General features: G+C 35.8%; 1 pseudogene; it reads left to right on the top strand.

Moving 5' to 3' along the window:
- The first annotated feature begins 6,665 nt into the window (after nt 1–6,665).
- LOC126007111 (histidine protein methyltransferase 1 homolog) lies at nt 6,666–7,573 on the top strand (annotated as a pseudogene).
- The last annotated feature ends 319 nt before the right edge of the window (nt 7,574–7,892 follow it).

The raw sequence follows: 7,892 nt of genomic DNA, 5'->3' as shown, positions 1-7,892 counted from the left end.
AGATAAAGAAAACTTAGAAGGAACAATTAGGGAATAGAAATCTCAGAGAGATGTTGGGGCAACAGGCTGAAAAGTGGTTTGGGGAGCTGGTTTGTATTTGTGGGGTTTAGGAGGTCACATCCAGCAGTATTCAGGGTTTACCCTTGGATTTGTTCCCAGGGATCACTCCTTGACTGTGTCCAAGAGACCATATGTGGTCCAGAGATTGAATCCTGGGACAATCACATGCAAATTAAGGGCCTCATACAACGAAACTGTGGTACATATACACAATGGAATATTTTACAGCCACCAGGAGAAAGGAAGTCATGACATTTTCCTATACATGGATGTACATGGAATATATTATGCTGAGTGATTTAAGTCAGGGGGAAAGAGATAGATACAGAAGAGTCTTATTCATCTATGGCTTTTAAGAAAAATTAAAGACATTATGATAATAATGCCCAGAGACAATAGAGATGAGGGCTAGAAGGACTGGTTCACAATATGAAGTTCACCACAAAGAGTGGTGAGTGCAGTTAGGAAATAACTACACTAACAACTAGCATGACAATGTTAATGAGTAAGAGAAGTAGAATGCCTGTCTCGAATACATGCAGGTGGGGGGCATAAAAATAAAAAATAAATGGTCAACCCAATTAATTGCCACACTGAGAAGTCAATTTGGATGAGGTATAGAATTGACTAATGGATTTAGTAACATGAAAATCACTTGTAACTGGGATAAAGAAAGGAAAACTACACATAAAAGTAGACTTGCAAATTTGACTGGAGAAATATGAAGGGACTACAGTCAGGAGATAACCATTTTATTTTTTAAATAGCTGAAACATTAAAAAAGAAGTATATGTAACAGGAACTGAATTAAATGCAAATAAATTCTAATAAAAATCACAAGTTCTGTGGCACTTAAAACATGACTGAGATCTATTTGAAAAATAAACATTTGAAATAGCAAAGAAAATTCTGGGAAAGAAATAGCAAGTGTGGATTAACCAACTATAATTGTGGTTTACAACAATAGCATTCAATGGAAAGAACTCAGAAAAATCAGAAGCTTATGACATGGAACTGTCATAGAAATAAATGTTTCAATCAGCTAACAAAACTAGGTTTACATAAAAAGATTTGACAACCAATATTATCATTTGGGGACACAAAAAAAGCATAATTCTATATAATTTCTGGGCCTCCTATTAGATTGGTCAAATTTATGTACATAAAATACATTGTGAAAAGACTAAGCAAAACTATACATATTATAGTATTATACTGAAAGGTCTTTAGAAATATTGAATAAGGATCAAGAAGCTAGTTAAAGCAGTAGAATATATGTTTTAAATTGATGCCTGGATCATGTGATTGCCTAAGCACATCTGGTGGCTCTTGAACACTCATGTGTGTGAATCATTGGCCCTCAATATGTCAGTGAGAGTATCTCCAGGATTATGCCATCAGATCTCTGCTTGAGTAAGTGTTGTCCAAGACACTCTGAGTGTTGTTCCCATATAAAAATTATAAAACAGGGACTGGACAGATAATATAGGGGTAGGGCACTTGCCTTGCACAAGGCCAACTTTGATTCGAACTCCAGCACTACATATGGTCTCCTGAGTACTGCCAGGAGTGATCCTTAACCAGTCAGGAGTAAGCTCTGAGCAGTACTCAGAATGTAGTCCCAATGAATATTCATATATGTGTGTATATACATATTCATCACTGATAACAAAAATACATATTCAAGCACACATGTAAATGCCAAAGACAAATGTTAAACTTGCAAAATATATTGTCAATTTTTAGGACAATTAAAAACATGTAGATCTGGGTGAAAAAGATATATTCACTACCTGTGTCATATGGTCCCCCATGCCCTGATGGTATGATTTCTCCAAAAATATGAAAAAGCCCTTTTGCTTACTAAAAGGGCTGTGGACATTTTATTAAAAATAAGTTCAGAAAATTTTATTGTGTATTGCTACATAAACTAATGTTATTTCAGTAAAAAAAATAAAAGAAAAACATTCAGTATCAAAGAAACATACATCCATTAATATGTGAAAAGTCCAAGTTTTGTTATAAAATTTTTATAAATTAGAATGAATTATTTACTTAATTAGTTGATCTAATATATTTTTGAGTAAGTACTATCTCCCAGGTATTTTAGTTTATTTTTTTGTGGACCACATCTGGCAGTATTTACAGTCACTCCCAGATCAATGCTTAGGGTGCTTGGCGAAGAACCTTGTGGTTACAGCAATCAAACTTGGAGCTTCTGTCTATATACCTATGCCTTTGCTATTCGGCTATCTACTTAATCTGCTTTTACTATTTTTCTAAGAATATCTTTCATGTACCACAAAAATATTTTTATATCTGCCATAATAAACTTCCATTTATAAAGATAATATGATTAGTAGTTTAAATGAAAACATGCCTTTCAAAAGCCTGATAATGCCTTAAGGTGGTATTTTAAATTCAAACTTTTAGCAATTTTGTTCATACACTAATTTGTTTAACACGTTCTTTTTTTTCCATAGAATATATAATTTTCCAAGTTTTAAATTCTCACACAAGTGATTACTTATTTCCCATTTTATCAAGTTAATGTTGAGTATTAAAGTGACAAGCCAAATCAAAAACAAAGCCTTTTATCAATTGCTTAGAAGAACAATTGATCAAGCTAGTATTTCTTCACTTTTTCCTTTAATAAGAATTAACACTACTGGGCTGCAATAAAACTACTTATAAAACTACTTGCAGTTTTATAAGCCTTTCTTCTTAAATTTTGGATTATGGCTCCCTTTGGAAAACGTTTGTAAAAATTTATTTTGATGTCAATTCTTTATGATTTATTATCAATGAATATATATACTTCTTTTATATGCTTATATATCTATGCTGGTACAAAAAGTTTTTTAAGCAAAAAAGGTCTACAATGGGGAAAGTTTCAATAGCTCTGCAATGCACTAGAAAGAATGCCTACCCCTAGATTTTACCATCTTAACTGGGCCACAAGACATGGCTTGACAATAATACCAATGTAGGAACTAGCATTTGTATTCATTACCGTGTCCTGCTGCCCCGTCTTTAATTCTGGGCATGGTGTAGAGCTATCTAGATCACTTGCTATTTCTGTGTCTGTAGTTGGTGCTTACTTGGAGCTGATTGAGATGATTTATTTTATTTATTTTTCTAAATAATAGATAATACCTAAATATAGTTAGACTTCCTCCAAATTAGTAAGACAAAACTTCTGGCAACATGGCAAAGACTTTCCAGATCTAGATGAGTCACAGCGGTGAGTAAACCATAGACATCACAAATGTTCTATAATTAAGAAAATAAAAGATATGTTAAGAAGCAGCATAAATCTCCTATTAATGTAAAAATGTGACCATTTGTCTTTATCAATAAATACTGGAAAGAAAGAGCCAAACATGATTTCAAACACACATTTAAAATTCTACTAAGCTAATACATATTTCTGGAGGAGGAGGAAGAATGTCAATGAATGTAACAAAGAATTAAAATAGTGTTGTGAATTGTTTTCTAAACTACCTAAATTATGTTACCATATAAAAGTCAAATTTTGGGTGGCTGGAGAGACAGCACGAGGGAGGGCATTTGCTTGCAAATGGCTGACCCAGGGACCAATGGTTGTCAAATCCTAGCTTCCCAAAAGTTCCCCGTGCCTGCCAGGAACAATTTCTCAGCACAGAGCCAGGAGTAACCCCTGAGTGCTGCTGGGTGTGGCCCAAAAGCCAAAGAAAAAGACGTCAAATTTTTACCTGTAAAAGTTTGCATAGCATGACATCATTTCTTTTCCTAAGTGTAAATATTTATGTAATAAGTAATTTATAGATTTTCTTTTTACTACAGGATAAGACTTGTCTGACATCAATGCAATCTTTACTTAATGTCTATGGACTGCTAATCCTCAAAAGCCAAAGGTAGAGCTGAGGAGGATTTTTGACCTCAACATCAGGGAAGTTCATATATTTTTTACTAATCTCAAATTGGAACTTAGTGTTTCTTTCAAATATCAATGTAAGAAGAAAATATGAACAATATTAGTCAGATCTTGCACCAATAGAGTAATATATTTTTTCATCCTATATTAGTTACTAAATCTATCTTTAGTAACTAAGATAATTTTACAAATTTGAAATTTCCTATTGATATTAGACCCATTTTAGACCTAATAAGAGGATTTAGAATTAATCATAACTTTGTGTCAAAAAACTGTATGATTATTAAATATGATTGGTTAAATTAATAGAACTTAAAAAATTTTACATATTTGGGACTGGAGAGATACCGTGGAGGTAAGGCATTTGCCTTTCATGCAGAAGGTCATTGGTTCAAATCCCGGCATCTTATATGGTCCCACGAGCCTGCCAGGAGCAATTTCTGAGCTTAGAGCCAGAAGTAACTCCTGAGCCCTGCCGGATGTGACCCAAAAAAACCCAACCAACCAAACAAACAAACAAACTTTTTACATATTTGAATTATATTGTTCTGAAATTTTCTAATGCTTCCAGGGATTTGTGGCACAAAAGGTTAATCTATTATGCTGAGTGAAATAAGTCAGAGAGAGAGAGAGAGAGAGAGAGAGAGAGAGAGAGAGAGAGAGAGAGAGAGAAACGCAGAATGGTCTCACTCATCTATGGGTTTTAAGAAAAATGAAATACATCTTGCAATAATAATTTTCAGACACAAAAGAGAAAAGAGCTGGAAGTTCCAGCTCACCTCAGGAAGCTCACCACAAAGAGTGAGTAGTTTAGTTAGAGAAATAACTACATTTTGAACTGTCCTAATAATGAGAATGTATGAGGGAAATGGAAAGCCTGTCTAGAGTACAGGTGGGGATCGGGTGGGGAGGAGGGAGATTTGGGACATTGGTGATGGGAATGTTGCACTGGTAATGGGTGGTGTTCTTTATATGACTGAAACCCAAACACAATCATGTATGTAATCAAGGTGTTTAAATAAAATAAAAAAAAAAGAAAGTCTGTTAGTAGTACTGGATCTTACAAAGTAGGCAGAAAGGCCATCCATTGCCAACATACAAATTAAAAACTTTGGAGTTTAAGGCATATGACTAATAACATAATCATGTTTCACAATATGGCACAAAAATTTACACTTTTAACCAAGATCTATACCATCTCTGGAAAATTTCTACATAACCAGTGGAGGTTATAATAGTCAAGATATTGATGATCATAAAAAAAAACATTCGTATAAAACCGATTTTCCTTACGTTGTAACCAGAACCATACAACAATCCACTATTAGTGTCCTGGCCATATTTATAAGATGTTAGCTAAAAGAATAAGTCCAGGCTTTGAACATTAGCCAGTGTTATGAGGAGATAAGGACTTCCGAGACCCAGAAAATAAACTGTCAGAAAGTTGAGAGGAACTTCCCACACCAATTTTTCTTTAAGTTGTCAATTGCTTGTCAATTTCTTTTATATTGAAATGAACTTCTTTTGTAATTCTTAACTAGTTGGGCATTCTATTATTGCCATGTCATCTATGGTGTCCTGAGAATGGCAATCGATAGAATTGCAACCCAAAGCTCTGCAGTCCACAGGATGTTTTTAATAGTTCTAGAGAATCCTCTAACTAAATATCACTACCATATCTGAAAATCTCGTATAAATAGTATTGACACTTTGATTAATGTTTTTCTAGTGGGTTTTCTTTTTCTTGATGGGTTCTTGAAATTTTTGGTGATCAGAGCAGAGGTAGAAGATATTATGTAACCTGACCTCTAGTTCTGAGTCATTAAGTTCACTTCTATCATCTGACCCTTCCAAGCATTATTTGCTGCTATGATGTCATCACCAACCTATTTTAACAAACAGACCCAAGAAGTCAATCTTGGGAACAGGGGCTCATAAAGCATTGACATTGCCACCAGCCTCCCCACTTGAACACTTTATTCACAGGACTTTGACTTCTCTTGGTTAACTTTAGGATGCTTCGTGAAAGCAGCAAGTTTGGAATTTACCAAATAAATTTGCCCCCTATCCTTCATCAAGTGGAAAAATAAAAGCTAAAATTTAGGTCTGGCGAATGTTACCAGGGTAAGGCACTCCCTTGCATGTGGCCAACCATAGATTAATCTCAGAACTGCTTATGGTTTTCCAACACTGCCTGGTGTGGCCCCCACCCAACCCCTGCTGAAATTTATTGCTGCTAAATCTATGATCTTTGCATTCTTTTCTTCCTAATGTTTACTTGTTTTTTTTCTGTCTCCTTTCAGTTTCTAATTTAAATTAGATAAGGGTTCCCCCAAGAAGTAATGCTGGCCAGCGGGCTGTGGAGAGAGATCTACAGAGCATTGGAATTTACTCTATATTCCTGTGTTTGTGAGCAGAAGCAGAAAACCAGATTACAGCAATTCTAACTGAGTAACTGAAGCAGGCTTATGTGTGATCCACCACTCTGCCCAGGATTGCAGCATCTTCCTTTCAGTTTAATTTCACCATAGAAAACTGTGGCAAATGAGTTGACACCCCCTGCAGATGAAGTTTGCCCCTGGATTCTTTCAAAGACACTTCAGTGTCAGAAAATCAAAAGGAGAAATAGAGAGAAGGAAAATTTCTATTGAGCCTCAGGGTCAATCGTGGGCACATGAGCTGGTGAGAAATGCTTCATCTTCTCAAGATTTGGACCGCATATGCAGTATCACCAAAAGCCCCAGTAACTTGGAAGCATGTGAAGAACAGATGGATGGTCTCAAGAGTTGCCAAAGAGCAATCTAATGACCTCAAGAAATTTTTCGAGAATAAAGTCCTGGAAACGTTACCCAGCCTTCAGGAGGTTGGAATATCCCTGGTGAAAACCACCTTGTTGACAGAAAACTTCATGAGAGAAAAAATCTGAGAGAGCTTTTCTGCTCACTCTGATCTGATTACAGGGGTGCATGAAGGAGGCTTGAAAGTCTGAGAGGGCACTTTTGACCTACTGGCTTACTTCATTGAGACCGTGGTGCCATTTGCTGAGAAAAAAAAGGTGTTGGATCTGGGTTGTGGGGCTGGGTTGCTGGGAATGATCACACTCCAGAAGGGGGCCAGAAAAACTTATTTTCAGGACTAGAAAAGCACCGTGATAGGGGAAATGACCATGTCTAATGTAGCAGCCAATGCCACTCTGGAAGACGAGTGGCAGGGAACCAAAGGAAATGAAAGTGATGACACAGAGCTTACCATCAAGGCTCCAAACCCGGCAGGTGCTGCGTCTGCTTCTGCAGAGAATGGACTGAGTTTTGTAAATTTGTCCCTAAGCAGCGAAAAACCCTTTGAAAAGTACGGTCTCATTCTCATCTCCATGACCATGTACAATCTATAATCTTTGTACCAGACCCGACAGAGGTTATTGACTGCAATGGGGCAGGTGCTTTTGGCCAGCAAAGCACATTACTTTGGTGTCTATGGAGGTGTCTGTTTGAGAAGTTTCTGGAAGAACAAAATATGTTTGAGACTAGAACACTCAAAACAGTGGACAAAGAACTGCAGAGACTAAACATTGAAATGATGTTCAGGGACCCCAGTTGAGGGCCACTGAGTGACCCACAGGAAATAAATAAGAATTACCCCAAACTGGTAAAAACAAAACAAAATAAAATAAAATAATAAAATTCTACTATTTTCTTTCCCAACAACTTTTCAGGTTTAAATAGAAAAAAATACATCAGATAATATTAGATGAAAATCAGGCCTTCCCATACACTAATATATTTGCACTTTTTTGATTGTTGTAATTGATAGAGACAACAAATTCAAAGCCAAGCAGAATCCTCCCACCTAAAAAGAAAAATGCTAGATATTCTGTACAAACAATTTTTAAGTCTTTTAGATTAAAATGTTAAATTAA

This window comes from Suncus etruscus, chromosome 4 (genome assembly GCF_024139225.1).
Source record: "Suncus etruscus isolate mSunEtr1 chromosome 4, mSunEtr1.pri.cur, whole genome shotgun sequence".
NCBI lineage: Eukaryota > Metazoa > Chordata > Mammalia > Eulipotyphla > Soricidae > Suncus > Suncus etruscus.
This window is presented reverse-complemented; position numbering and strand designations above follow the sequence as displayed.